This window comes from Otolemur garnettii, unplaced genomic scaffold (genome assembly GCF_000181295.1).
Source record: "Otolemur garnettii isolate 467f Iridium unplaced genomic scaffold, OtoGar3 scaffold00028, whole genome shotgun sequence".
NCBI classification, from domain to species: Eukaryota; Metazoa; Chordata; class Mammalia; order Primates; family Galagidae; genus Otolemur; species Otolemur garnettii.
The window spans coordinates 14,991,763-15,007,938 of record NW_003852423.1 but is presented as its reverse complement, the minus strand read 5'-3'; the positions used below and the strand labels follow the sequence as shown (position 1 = coordinate 15,007,938).

Here is a 16,176-nt window from a genome sequence, read left to right as displayed (position 1 = left end):
GTTTCTGTCTTTTACATGTAGTTATCCAGTTCTCACAATACCATTTATTTAATAAGGATTCTTTCCCCCAGTATATGCATTTGTTTAGTTTATCCAAGATCAGATGGCTATAAGAGACTGGTTTCATCTTTTGGTTTTCTATTCTGTTCCATATATCTATGTCTCTATTTTATGTCAATACTATGCTTCTTGGATCACTGTGGACTTACAATATAGCCTAAATTCTGGTAGAGAAATGCCTTTTTTTTTTTTTTTTTTTTGAGACAGGGTCTCACTTTGTTGCCCTTGGTAGAGTGATAAGACATCATAGCTCACAGCAACCTCAAACTCTTGGGCTCAAGTGATTCTTGCCTCAGTCTCCCAAGTAGCTGAGACTACAGGTGCCTGCCACAACACCCAGCTATTTTTTTTAGAGACAAGGTCTTGCTCTGGCTCAGGCTGGTCTCAAAGCTGTGAGCTCAGGCAATCCACCTGCCTTGGCCTCCCAGAGTGTCTGGATTACAGGCGTGAGCCACTACACCTGGCCCTTTGTTTTTATTAGTAAAAATTTGCCTCGGCTATACTGGGTTTTTCTGGTTCCATACAAAACTAAGTCCTATTTTTTCCCAGTTCTTCAAAGTATGATGTTGGTATTTTAATAGGGATTGCATTGAATCCGTAGATCACATTTGGTAGAACAGGCATTTTAACAATGTTGATTCTTCCCAGCCAAGAGCATAGTATTTTCTTCCATTTGTTAATAATGTCTTTTGGTGTTCCTTTTCTCAGGGTTTCATAATTCTCTTTATAGAGTTCCTTCACCTCTTTTGTTAAGTATATTCCTAAGTATTTCATTTTCTTTGAAGCTACTGGTAAGGGAATTGTGTCACTGATTAGCTACTCAACTTGGCTGTTGTTGGAATATACAGAGGATACTGGTTTGGGGACATTGATTTTTATACTGAGACATTACTGTATTTCTTGATCACTTCCAAGAGTCTTGTGGTTAAATCTCTGGGGTTTTCTAAATATAAGATCATATCATTGGCAAAGAGTAAGAGGTTGACCCATGCCCCTATTAGCATGCCCTGTATATTCTTCCCTTGCCTGATTGGATTGGTTAGAACTTCTAGCACTATGTTGGATAGTAGTGTTGATAGAGGACATCCTTGTGTGGTTTTTGTTCTATGTGGAAAAGCTTTTCAGTTTTATTCAGTATGATATTAGCTGTGTATTTGTCGTAGATAGCTTCAATCATTTTTAAAAATGTGCCACCTGTGCCTATTTTCTTAAGTGTTCTTGTTAGAAAAGGATGGTGCATTTTATCAAATACTTTTTCTGCATCAGTTGAAAGGATCATACAGTCTTTGTTTATGCTTCTATTGATATTATGAATTATATTTATGGATTTGCCTATGTTAAAGTAGGCTTGCATTCCCTGGGATGAAGCCTACTTGACTGTGATGCATAATTTTTTAATGTGTAGCTGTAATCTATTGGGTGAGGTTTTATTGAGTCTTTTTGCATCAATATTCATTAGTGAAATTGGTCTGAACTTCTCCTGTTTAGTGGGGTCTTTTCCTGATTTTGGTATGAGGGTGATGTTTGCTTCAAAGAATGTGTTGGGGAAGGTTCCTTCCTTCTCGGTGTTTTTAAATAGTTTTTGCAATATAGGTACAAGCTCATCTTTGAAGGTTTGATATAATTCTGGTGTGAAACCGTCTGGTCTAGGGCTTTTTTTTCTTGGAAGATTTTTTATTGTTGCTTCAATGTCAGTGCTTGATATTGGTCATTCAAAAGATCTGTTTCTTCCTGGTTAAGTCTAGGGAGATGGTGTGATTTCAGGTATTGGTTCATTTCCTCTACACTGTCAAATTTTGGGCACAGAGTTTCTTGTAGTAGTCAGAGATAATCTCTTATATCTCTGTGATAACTGTTGTTATTTCCCTTTTTTCATGTCTGATTGAAATTAGAGATTTTACTTTTCTCTTTCTATTTTATCTAGTCAAAGGATTATTAATTTTATTCTAAGAACCAACTTTTTGTTTTATTAATTTCCTGAATGCTTCTTTTGTTTTGAATATCATTTATTTGTGATTTAATTTTAGTTATTTCTTTACTTCTGCTGGGCTTGGGATTGGATTGTTCTTCCTTTTCCATTTTCTTAAGATGACTCATTAGTTTGTTGATGTGCTTTCCTTCTGCTTTTTAGATGTATCTTAGAACTGCCTTTGCAGTATCCCACAGGTTTTGGTAACTTGAGTTTTATTGTCGTTATGTTAAAGAACTTTAACAGTTTCCTCCCTTATCTCTTCTTTGACTCAGTTGTCATTCAGCATAAGTTGTTTAAATTTCATGTCTTTGTGTGGGGATGAAAATTTTTGTTGGAGTTCAGTTTCACTTTTATTGCCTTATGTTCTGAGAAGACACAAGGCATAATTTCAATTCTCTTAATTTTTTTGAGGTTTGATTTGCAACCTAGGATATAATCTATTTCAGAGTATGTTCCATGGGATGTTAAGTCCTGAGTTTTGAGATGGTATGTTCTGTATATGTCTATTAATCCCTTTTGTTCTAGAGTCATTTTAAGTCCCTTGTATCTTGGTTTCATTTCTGTTTACAGGATCTGACCAGTTCAATCAGAGGAGTATTAAAGTCTCATGCTATTATGGTGTTATAGGATATCACATTGTGTAGACCAATTGAGGTCTTTTTCATAAATCTGGGACCATTTAAGTGGGTACATAAATATTTAGAATTGAAATGTCCTCTTCTTATATTGTTCCTTTGGCCACAATAAAGTGACCACCTTTGTCTCTCTTAATTTTAGTTGCTTTAATTCCACCTTAATTGAAGTTAAGATTGTGATCAGTGATCCCTCCTTATTCCTATTCCACCTTTGTCTCTCTTAATTTTAGTTGCTTTAATTCCATCTTAATTGAAATTAAGATTGTGATCCCTCCTTATTCTGATCTCCACTTGCCCAAAATACTGTTTTCCATCCCTTTACCCTGAGTCTTGATTTGTCCTTCAGGGTCAGATGTTTCCTGGGGACAGCATATGGACAATTTATGCTATTTTATCCGATAGGCCAGCCTGTTCCTTTTTAATGGGGAATTCGAGCCATTAACACTTATTGAGAGAACTGATAAGTGTGGTGGAGTTTGATTCATCTTATTTTGTTTTGAAAGTCTGTTGATTTGTTTTACCCTTTGCATCACTGTGGAAGCTGGGTTTTGTCCTTTAGTTTGTGGGTGTTTACTTTGCTAGTGGGCCACTGTGATAGTCAATGTGCGGAAGAGGTCTAAGTATTTCTGGTAGAGCTGGTCTTATTGTGGCAAATCTCCTCAATGTCTGTGTATTAGTAAAAGATTTGATTTCTCCATTGTTTCTGAAGCTTAGTTTAGTGGTATACAGAACTCTGGGCTATAAATTGTTTTGTTTAAGAAAGTTAAAGGAAGGTAGATGACTGCTCTCTTCTGGTTTGAAAATTACAGCTGAGAAGTCCGCTTTTAGCCTGATGGATCTGCCCCTGTAGGTCACTTTCTCCTGGCTACTTGCAGAAGTTTCTCTTTAGTCTTTACTTTGGACAGGTTCATTACAATGTGTCTTAAAGATGTTCTGTTTGTGTTGTTGCAACCCAGGGTTTGATATCCCTGTGGCAGGAATGTCTCAAAATCTTAGTGAAACTTGGGAAATTTTCATTTATAATATCCTCCAGTAGGGTTTCCATTCCTTTGGCACTTTTTTCTTCCCCTTCAACAATCCCTATAATTCGTATGTTTGAACACTTCATGAAGTCCCATAATTCTCTGAGCAAATATTCTGCTCTCTCTTCTTTCCTGCCTCTCAACTACCTGGGTTACCTCAAGAGCTTCATCTTCTACCCATGAATTTCTCTCTTCTCCATGATCTAACCTGTTATTGATACTTTCTACTGCAACTTTACACTCCCTCATTGACTCTTTTGATTCCTTAAGCTCCAAATATATCCTTTCTATATTCTTCACATCTTTCATCCATTTTGGGGTTCTGTTTTTCCTCTTTCACATCAATTCCCTTTTTTGCCTTTGCCATCTATATTTGAAATTCTCTTCATACCATTGCCATTAATTCTTTTTATGTGGAATCCTCTACAATAGCTACATTATGGTTCTTAGCAGGGGTTGTTCTGTTTTGGTTTTTCATGTTGCCAGAATGTTTCTGTTGGTTCCTCCTCATGTGTGTTTTCTTCTTGTTCACCTTCCTCTACTTTTCCTCTCACTACCTCTTTTGCTTTAAATTACCTTGTGTCAGAGCTTAGGTGTTGAAGGGGTCTCTTGGTATACGGCCAAAAGTAAGAGAAGGGTAAAGAGAAAGAAGGGAGAAGGAAGGAAGAGGAAAACAAAAAAGAAAGGGGTGAAAGAAGAGAAAGCAAGTGACAAGAGAAATAGTGTTTGGCAGGGTCCTATGGCCATAGTCACAACTCTAGGACTTTGGGCCGTTGGGTTCAATGGGTACCTCAAATTCAGGAGGTTCTTAACAGTCTGGGCAAAAGCAAGACCCACATCACAAATATGAAAAAAGAAAAATAAACCAAACTAAACAAAAACTGAAAATTAAAAATTCAGGGGCATGTCATATGGGGACTTGCTGATTGTCTTTCTGAAGGCCAAAGCTAGAAGGACATACTAGACTATGAGCTCTTGACCTACTCAAGCCAGACTAATGCCATGACACCCCAGCATTCAGAGAAAAGGACAAAAAATAAAAATAGATAAAGAAAGTTCAAAATACAATTATATAAGATAATAAAGAAAAAAATAGGATATCTTAGTTGTTGTATGAGAAATTTATGTGGGAAAGATGAGCAAAGTAGAAAAATCTCTACCAAAAGAGAGAAAAAAGAGAGACAAATAAAAAAGTAAGAGAGAATAAAGGGGGCTGAAAAACCATAACAAAAATGGAGGAGCCCTTGCTATTGAACAAGGTTAAAATGAAAAAATAAAAATATAACCAAAACCCCCCCATATATTTGTGTGTGTGTGTGTATAACTATGTGTGTATACATTATATATAGCAATATATTGCCTGCACACCAGGTGGCACTGTGGTGTTAGGCGATGAAGAACATATGCTGTTTTGCCATGAAAAAGAATAGGTCTAACAAGTACGTTAAAAAAAAGTCCAACATCATTAGGAAAATGCAAATTAAAACCACAATGAGCTACTACTGCCCAAATATAATGTTTATAATCAAAAAAAATGGTGAAAATGTAGAGAAATTGGAATCCTCTTCTGTTGCTAGTAAGAATATAAAATGGTACAAACACTGAGGAAAACAACGATAGGCACACTCAAAGAAATTAAATTAGGTAAAAGAGCCCAGATGCAAAAGAATACATATTACATACATGATACCAGTTATGTGAAATATCCAGAAAAGGCCAACCTACACAGACAGAAACTCAAGTAATAACTTCTTATATCTGGGATGGGACGGAAGAGTAAATGTAAATTATAGGCACAAAGGAGCTTTCTAGAGATTGGTGACGTTCTATATTAGGTTATAGTAATAACTGCACAACTCTACAAATTTATTAAAAATTCTTAAACAGTAGACTTGTGATGGGTTAATTTTGCTATGCAAATTAAGTATTAATAAAACTGTCTGGAATTTTTTTTAAGAGGACAAGCAAGCTTGACTGGAAAGTAAATTCTATAGAAATAGGAGTTAAGATTAGAAGGATTTGGGTGCAACTCTTCAGAAATCTTTGAATATCAGAGTAGAAATCTCAACTTAATCTAATAGACCATAGGGATTGCCTGAAGGTCCTGCAATGGGATAAGATAAAAATAAATAAAATTTACAGATACTAACATTCATAAAATTAACCTTACCTAATGTGTCAAAGGAATAGTCGACACATTTGAGCATAAAGGCCTGGACTTGTGGGCTTCCTATGACCATGACCTCATCTTAGCAAGGGGAGATCCTCTTCAATACCTTTACCCTAAATCATGAAGGTGGGATAAAAAATGGAGGGTGATGGCTGGAAACTAGTCCTTTATGGGGTAGGATGAAGGAAAGCGGAGAGATTAATATTTAGAGGGGGGTTATTTTCCCTAAAATCTAGTATGCTGGTAAAAAAGATGTGGAAATCATATAAAAGAAAAGTTAAAACCAAAAATACACCAGGTTTCCGTCAGGAAACATGGTGAAGTTGAAAAGCTACTGATATTACTGTGCAACATTCTGTTAATGATCCTCAAGTAACATATTTATCCATTTAAATCCACTTAAAGCCCAGTGTTCAAAGTGTATTTTCTTTTTTCCTTACTCTTAAATGGCTCCTGGACATATAGCTGGGCCTCACAAAAGTTACTTTAAAATTACAACACCTTAATTTAACTTTGGTTATCTGTGGAACTTTCAAACAACACTGTGAGCACTATTAGCTCTCTTTTAATTAATATACAGAGAAATACATATCAGTGCTGATATAACTGCTGAGCTCTTCATAGATATTCTTATAAAGACAGTATATATTTCTTTTGGCTGAGACATATTACAAAATAATCTCTTTAGGAAATTGGCTTTGTTTTCCTTTATTTAAAGAAAGAGAAAATGGGAGCAAGAGAAGGAAGGTGGTAGGAGAGTTTTGAAGGTTATAAGGGTTGTAATAGTTGTTGGTTCACAATTCAAACCATTCAGAACTCCATTTACAGAAAACTAATACAAGAGGAATAATTGTGCTAGATGGGATTAAACAGGAAGATAGATAACATAAATGAAAGAAATCCTCATACAATTACAGATAATTGGAGGCCACTTTTATATTTTTCTCTCATCACTGACACCAAAAGATAAGATTTTCACTTCCCTATAATAATGGGCCCATTAGTAGTTTTATTGTAATATTAGAAACATCTTCTGAGTATATCTCAAAGGATTAACTTTTTTTTAAAGATCAAACAACAAACAGAATGAAATTTTAGCAGAAGAGGGCTCCTGATTATTTCTGGCTTAGAATGCTTTATTTCAGGCAGGTTATCAAATTTCTGGATCTGATAAACTTACCAAGATAAAAATCCTAATATTAAATTTACAATATAGGCAGTGGTTCAAGTTAACACTAGCAAACAGAAAACTCAAATACTGACTGAAGAGCATGCAGATAAAGAAGTATGCATTCAATTTACAAAAAGCACACATGCCCTAGAGAAGTAAAGCATAACTTATGGTTATTAAAAGTAGAATGTTTTTATAAAATAATAGGCCAATTCTTCCCTTGATGTATGTACAACCCCCATTAATGTTAATTAGCATTACATACCTAAATCCAGGGAAGCATAATGCCAATGTTATAATAATACTTTGGACTTATATATCTTGTCTAAAATTAATTCAGTTGCACAAAGCCCTGTGACTTAGATCATTATCTTTAAGGTCACTTAATAAATGCTGACTGGCAAAAAAACACACCCCAGTCTAAGGGGTTGGCACAAGATCCTTAAGGCTAAGATGACCATTGGTTACCAAAATTCTAAACGGATGAAAATTTAAGATGCCAAGTTCCTTGCCATAAACATTGTGTAGGTACAATAAATATTTACTTTGAATACTAGAGGATAAGTTTCATGGTATATGCTACTCAGATAGGCTTTAAGGGATCCACAGATAAAAGTGAATGAAGAATGTGAAACTCTCAGAAAAATGAAGTGACATGCCCATAGGCCCCATGCTGATTTTGTAAGGACATTCTGCTTATCTACAGTAACAGATATCACAAAAAATATGCATGGATCTTTTTCCTTGGCTAACCAGCTTTCATTAGTGTTTGTGTATTTAATGGTAGCCCAAAACAACTTATTCTCCCAATGTGTACCAGAGGAAAAAAAGGTTGGACACTCATGCTGTAAGCATCCTGAGACCAGAGAAATGAGTTTATAAGGTATATACAGGAGAAGGAAATAGCTCTCTCAAAAATACCAATGACAACCAGTTTGTAACCATATCCCATTTTGCAAAAAAGTTATTATTTGTGTTATTACATGTGGTAAAATACACATGAAATTTACTCTCTTAACTATTTATAAATATACAGTTCAATATTAAGTACATTCACATGGTTATGAAAAACTTATTTTGGTGGCCATCAAATCATAATAACATTTTAAAAAATTGTTTCAGAAATTAAAGTCATCTAAAAGAAACATATAACATTTTTAATTTTTTGTACTGCTTCCAAATATTTGCACACTTAGCTATCATAGATACAGCTACTTCATTATTTGTAACTTAATACATACTATTTCATAATCTTCTTTTTCAATTACATGAAATATTTACATTATGCCAGCTTTTAAAGTAACAAAATATAATAACCATATAAAATGATAGGATATCAAATAGTAGTATTATAATAAACCTAATAATTTTCCAGATGAAAAGCTGATTTATAATTTCTTGCAAAGGTACGAATTATTTAAACAAGTAACTGGATAAATGTATTTTTTTTGGTGAATGATTTTCTTAGCTAAATATCCAAGAGTAGAATTATAGAGTAAAAACATACAAATTCCATTTTTAGACCACCACCTCACTCTTTTTTCTTTAACTTACCACTCGCCTTCATACACAAACATGTGATTGCAAATTTTTTAATCTTTCATAACCATCACCTTCCTAGAAGTAACTTTGTTTTAGCTCTGAAGTGATTATATGAAAAACAAGCCCAGCAACATCACCACATCCCAGATACCTCGTTGTCAGTCTGTCAGCATATTTTTTACTTCCCAATGGCAATGAGGAAAGTGGATCTTTAAATGGTTTTATTACATACTCCTTTGTGTTATCAGCCTAAATCATGCTCATTTAAAAAGCCATGGGACCAGGGCAGCGCCTGTGGCTCAAGGGAGTAGGGCACTGGCCCCATATGCCAGAGGTGGCAGGTTCAAACCCAGCCGTGGCCAAAAACTGCCAAAAAAAAAAAAGCCATGGACCAAAAAGCTCTTAAGCTTCTGTGTGACCTAAAATGATTTAATATGTGTGTGAGTATACATATACATATACATATACAGAATAGAAGGAAGTTAGGAATATACACATATAACAAACAGAATAGAAGGAAGTTAGGAAATTTTAAGTATAGAAAAATTAATAGACAGCAAACTCCAAACCCACAAGATCTCTGTTTAAAATTATGCCCAATATAGCCTCTGTTTTACAGAAGAGAAAAATCAGCCAACTGTCTTTCTAAACATTAATGACTATCAGTCATGATATCACACATACGTCAATCTGACACAAACATTTACATCACAAAATATGTTCCCTCTGCTACATCAGAGGCTTAGTGTTCAAGTGGGAGGGGAAAGTCTGAGCACACACTGAAACATAAGCCCAGTGATAATTTCCTCTATTTCAATTTATTTAATCAGTCTTGCTTGACTAACAAATTTATGTAAAAATTTTATAACATGAAAGAGAACTTATTTTTCAAAGCTTTTCTGCCATTAAACATTAGGATTCAATGGCAAAGAAAATGAACCTGTAAGATAACAAATGTAAGATAACAAAGTCAGGTTTTCCTTCAATACTCAAGTTTCAGATATACCAGACTGGGATATATACCAGATATATACAGAATTCTAAGGAATTCTGATAGGTGTATATACAATAAATAATAGATGATTATGAATATACATAAATGTACATGTGCAAATATGTACAAATGGTTTTCATGCATTGCCACTTTCTTTAACCTGATTGTAATTCTGCTCAAGAAAACCAAGGATGTCTATGTCCCACCTGACAATAATTATGGTACAAATGCCATATGATATGGCATTTTATAATTATGATAAGGTCCTACAACGTGGCCTTGGAATACACTGCTTAGTATCTGTACAACATTGATCAATTTTCTTAACCCAACTCAGAGTCTCATGTTCTTCATCCATAAAGAATATTACTATCTTTACAAAATAACTTTAGATATTAAAAGAATAAATATTAACAGAATAAATAAAATTTACTTTAGACTCAACAGGTACTCCACAAATAAGAATTTCTCTTAACTTTTGTTCTTAGGTTCTCCAAAAATGTATTCAGGTGACTGAGAAGGCAGTATTCCAACTTACAGTCCTAGTCCCCTCTTCATAGACTGACCTCAGTATAAAGGGTGTTTAATAGATGGTCTTGGTGAAATGTGATGTGGTAGCAGATACTAGTAGAAAAGGTATGCTAATGAAAGTGGGACGGGAATGTGAGTTTGAGGGTTTGTGAGAATGCAGGTTTGGGGGTTCCTATATAGGATATAAGAACCAACTTGCAGTTGAAAATAAGGGGAAGTATTTGGCTGACCACCTAGTACATCAATACTCAAAACTATTAGTGGTAAATCTTGAAGCTAGTAACCAACATATTAGAAATCTTAAAAGATAAAGGAGGCTGCCACCCACAATAGGCCAAGAGAAGGCTGACTGCAGGATGATGTTCCTAAATGAGATGTTCTTTCATGGATGATTGTTTCACTGCCATTAAAACAAGACACTTGTCCCAGAAAAAAGACCGAGCTGTCCAGAGGAGCTATCCCCTTTGCTTCATCTTTGGGGAAGCCTACAGGTGATTTGGGGGTTGGGCAGTAAAACTCTTCTATATTTGAACCCTGCTCTGCATCTGAATTTGCAGTTTTCTTGTTATATCCATCATTATTGATTAGTATACTGGCAGGGCCAAAACTAGCTACATTATTTGAGGTACCCAGGAAAAAATAAAAATATGGCACCCTTTGTTCAAAAAGTACTAAGAATTTCAAAATGGCTACTATGGAGAGCATTAAACCAAACAGGAGCTCAGTATGATTGGGCACGGTACATGCCCATGAAGCCAGCCCAAGTGAGGAGAAGAAGAAACTCTTGACAAACCTAATTAATTTTAAGATAAATTATCTCAGAGTCCATAGACAACAACTGATTATGAGTGAATAAGATTTTAACAATAACAAAAATTTAGGCTAAATGTCAAAAGTATAGAAGAAAAGACATCTCCAAGTACAGAATACCTGAGTTCAAGGGTTAGGGAAGTTTGAAAAATAAGTTTTCATTTAAAATACTATGCAGCCCTAAAGAAAAATGAAGACTTTACCTCCTTCATGTTTACATGGATGGAACTGGAAAATGTTCTTCTTAGCAAAGTTCTTCTTCCACAGGAATGGAAGAAAAAGTATGCAATGTACACAGCCCGTCTATGAAATTAATATATACTTCTCAAATGAAAGAAATAACTTAATTCTAGCCCAAGAATATGGGGAGGGGGTGAAGAAGGGGAGGGGACAAGGGTGGCTGGGTGGTGGGAGGGTGACCGGAAAGATCACCTATATTTCTATCTAACAAGGGTACAAGTGAACTTTTCTAGAACTAGAATGTAGTTCAATGACTATGCAAATGACATGAAATTTATGAGAACCAGCTTGATGAAAGTATTTCAAAATGTATATGAAAACACTACACTGTGCCCCATGTTTGCATTAATGTATACAGCTATCATTTAATAAAATAATAAATAAAATAAAATATTTTGTTTATTTAGTATATGTTAAAAGAAGGATTGATTGTAAGAATGTCCATAATTCTCTACTCCTCCAATAAAGAGGCAGAGTCAGTTTCTCCATCCCTTTGATGTGAATTGCCCACAGCCAGTAGGCATTAGAAACGTGATACAGATGGAGGCTTGAAAACTGCTTTTGCATTGGGAACTGTAGCCACCACGTAAATATGGACCATGAGAAACATGTGGCCCAATTATTGCAGATAACTGCATGCCATCTGCCAAATACATGACAAGGCCATCCAGTCTCCAGCTGAGCTACCAGCTGACCACAGACACAAGAGTGAGCCCAGTCAAGATCATCTAAGCATAGCCCAGGATCAATAGAATTGCTCAGCTGATCCAGAGACTCATAAATAATAATGAATTGATCATGAGCTGAATTGACATTGTTTCAAGCCACCAAGGTTTAAGAAGTTTTGCAATAGAGTAAAAAATGCTAAGAAGATACAAGGAGCACTTTGGCTCTGGGGAGAAGAATGAATTATGCAATAATAAGCAGGGGCTGAGACAACTAGCTCACCATTTTTGGTAGAGACAGATTAGTTTCCCAATAAATTACATAATAAAGTTCAGATAGATTTAAAAAGCATATAAAAAGAATGATAGCTAAAAATGTTTAAATAAATTATAAATTTATGTTAATGTTTCAGAAAGGATTTCCTAGGCTGAAAAAAGTAGAAAAAAGATGGATAGATTTTACTGTAAAATATTTTTTAGGCTTTACTTGTCAAAAATACATTATAAATAAAAATCATAGGCAAATGACAAATTGGTAAAACTCTTTTCATATATGAGATAGATACATATAAACAAATGTACAAAGTATTTTTATTCATGATGAAGGTATGATAAAAGATTACCACTCTTAATATACACAAAATAAAGACAATGAACAACCTGATAGAAGGGTTGTGTGTATATATGTGTGTGTGTATATATATATATGTTTACATATATATATCACAAAAAAGAAATACAAATGACTAATTAACATGTGAAAAATGGTCAACCTCACTGGTAAGCAAAATTAGAAAGACATAAAACAACAATCAGATTACTAGTTTAGTTAAAAATTATAAAGATCAAAATGAATAATAATATCTAGAAAAGCAGATACCTTTATATGCTGCTAGCAGAGTTATAATTTGGTACTATACTTCTTCAAGACAGTGTATTTGTGTGAGTTTGTTGGTGTGGGTATACATGTGTATGTATGCTTCATGGAAAACATTTACTGAAATATTAAAATATCCCTTCACATGAGAAAAAAAGGACTCCAAATAGGTAGTAGATCTAATTATAAACTGGTACAGTAGGAAAACACTTTAAAAAATCTAGTAACAGTCACGTACTAGAGTTATGCCACGGAGAAAGACTGGGCTCTAGCATAGCTCATAACAAAGATAAAAACACTAAACAGATAATGAGGTACCTGACATACCTGTTCAATCACAGTAGAGTTTCCTAAAAGGGATTTTTCTGAATGTTAGACTCAACAATAAAACTATTATTAAGATTTTTCCTTTAATAAACTGTGGCTTTTCAACATCACACACTGCCATATTACGAAGTTGGACAATTAAGTTCCTAAACTCCTCCTAGAAAAAGTACTACCTACCTCATTGGCAAATATCACCACAGTCACCAAATGACCAAGGGGAGTACTTCAAAGGTGACTATGTTGATATTCAGCAATGAGATATATAATACATTCTCTAGGAGAAGTTCATGAACTTAATTGTCCAACCTTGTATATACTACTATGCAACCATTAAAAATACAGAAGTATATCTATTAACATGGGAAGAGCTCTAGGATCTACTATTAAATGAAAGAGGAAAAAATATAGATTAATATATAAGGTATGATACTCTTTATGTAGTTTATTTTTAACCTGACAAAATAATATTACATTTCTAAATGTGAAAAAAAAAATAATAATCTAGAAACACACCGAAACAGATAAGAGTGATTATATTTCTGAGTGGATAATAAAGGACCAAGATATAGAATTTAGCATTATGCATAGTATTGTAACTTAACTTAGATTCATGTATTAATTATGTCCTTAAAAATTAACTAAAATAGAATTTATTATGCTCAAGAAACTTACTGATCAACACCCCACTATAATTTAATGCCAATATATGTATATAATAAAATTGAATGGTAAGGCATATTAAACCAGGTCAAATTCTTTATATTAATAATATTCATATTTTTCTTCAAAATCTTATTCACCCTTTTTGTTAATCTAAAAAGAATAAGGAATTAAACATATATACTCAAGTGAAAACCGATGGTTTTCATCATCTTGTCTGTAATATTACAGATCACAAAAAAGCCTACCCTTGAGGCTAAGCCAAAAACATATCAGTAAAAACCCCCACATGTCAAATGTATAAAAGACAAAGTAAGTCCTGCTATATAGACAATTTAGAAAGCAATAAATCAAGCATCCTCTCCAAATTCCTTTAAATGTTCCAATATCATGTGTCTATAAAAGAGACAGAGCATCATTATAGACAATGTTGAACATATTATGACCTGCAGCATGACAGGCAAGTATGGCAGTAGGCCTAAGTATGAGATACACAGATGATCAAGGAAATACAAGGAAAAGAGGAAAGAGAGAAATGAAATGAAAAACCAAAATAGACTATATGTAGTAGCTCCCACCTATAATCCCCGTATTTTAGGAGGCCAGGAGGGAGGATTGCTTGAGATGAGGAGTTTAAGAACAACCTGGGGAACATAGACCCGATCTCTACAATAAATTTAAAGATTAGCTAGCTAAACTATAACACCACTGTCCTCCGCCTAGGTGACAGAGTCTTTCTCCATCTCTAGGGGAAATAAAAAAGAGAGAAAACAATCTGGGACAAAGAAAGCATTAGTGCTTACTGACCAATGAGTCATATACCATATTTTGCCATGTATAATGTGCTCCCATGTACAATGTGCACCTACATTTTGAACTGAACTTTCAGGAAAAAAAATATTTTGTTGTTTTTTTTTAATTCAAATTTTTATTTGTTTATATTTAGGCACTTTTTTGGTATTATAAAGGAATTTTAGCATTTATTTTCAACATATTATAGTATAAGAAAGAGTTACACTTTTAATGCATAGACACAAATAAAAGAATTAAAAACATTTATAGGCTTGGCGCCTGTGGCTCAAGTGGCTAAGGCGCCAGCCACATACACCTAAGGTGGCAGGTTTGAATCTAGCCCAGCCCGCCAAACAACAATGACGGCTGCAACCAAAAAATAGCCAGGCATTGTGGTGGGCGCCTGTGGTCCCAGCTACTTGGGAGGCGGAGGCAGGAGACTCACTTGAGCCTAGAAGTTGGAGGTTGCTGTGAGCTGTGATGTCACAGCACTCTACCCAGGGGGACAGCTTGAGGCTCTATCTCAAAAAAAAAAAAAAATTTATATAGATAAGGAAGTAGTACTACCCATGTATAGAGAAGTACATATGCATTCTTATTTTTTCCTCAAAAATCTGGACTAAAATATGTGTATAACACATGGCAAAATATGGTAATTATGCCAATACAAAAGAAATTGGCAGTCTATGTTTGTAGAATAATTTATAAAGCACTTTTGTGGATATTACGGAATACAAACTTTATAACAATATAGCATTAATCCCATTTTATGGAAAGAAATGGGAATTCTGAAAGGTAAGTGAATTGCAAAAGCCACACAACTAATAAGTCATGGCACTGAATTCTAAGCCCAGCGTTCTTTCCAATATCCTACCACTCCTCTAGACTATCCCTCAAATTGTTAATAATGTTCAAATAACATGAAAAATTCAAAAAGTAAATATATCATCAAAATAAACATAGTAAGCTATTTTTCATTCCCCTAGGAAAACCAGTTCTGGAAAAAATCTGATTTGTCCATTCAAATTCAACAGAAAGGTGTAGGGAAGGGAAGTAGAGAGAGAGGTGTGGGGAAGGGCAACTTGGGGAAGTCTTGTGGTGAGAGAGCTGTTCAGTACCTGGAATGAGAGCGTGTACACCAGTCTGCACATGACAAAACTGTACAGAACTTAATACACACACCCTCAGAAAGAAGTAAAAGTAAATTTGAATTCAAACCTGTGGAGTTTATCAATGTCAATATCCTGCTTGTTACCTACATAGTTTGCAAAATATCACAGGAAGAAGTGGGTAAAGGGATCTCATTGTATTATTTGTTAAAGTAGCATTGGGGATATATAATAATCTCATTTTAAAAATCAATTTAAAAACTCCACAGAATATTCATAGCACCAACAATGATTATGAAACAGGATAGTGACATTGTGTAAAAATATGGCAAGATCCCATGCAGTCATTTAAAATCTTCATTATACTCATTCAAAGACTTCCGTATAGCAGAAGTGGCAGAGGCCTCACTCATTAAATTTAAAAACTTATTTTTTCAAGCCAGAAATGATAATTTTTAACAGTTTTTGAAGATATAATGCTTTAACAGTGACAGCCAGCTCTCCATAGCCATGCAAATGATAAACTATCAGTGGAAGGAGGGTCACAAAGAAGGAGAAAAATAGTCTTTGAACTAGAACTTTTTGAACAAGGCTGCTTA

General features: G+C 34.4%; 1 protein-coding gene across 1 annotated transcript in view; it reads right to left on the bottom strand.

The window, feature by feature from the left end:
* Nucleotides 1–16,176, bottom strand: part of BBS9 (Bardet-Biedl syndrome 9) — a 462,348-nt gene that overhangs the window by 172,897 nt on the left and 273,275 nt on the right. The gene's annotated exons all lie outside the window — the stretch shown is intronic.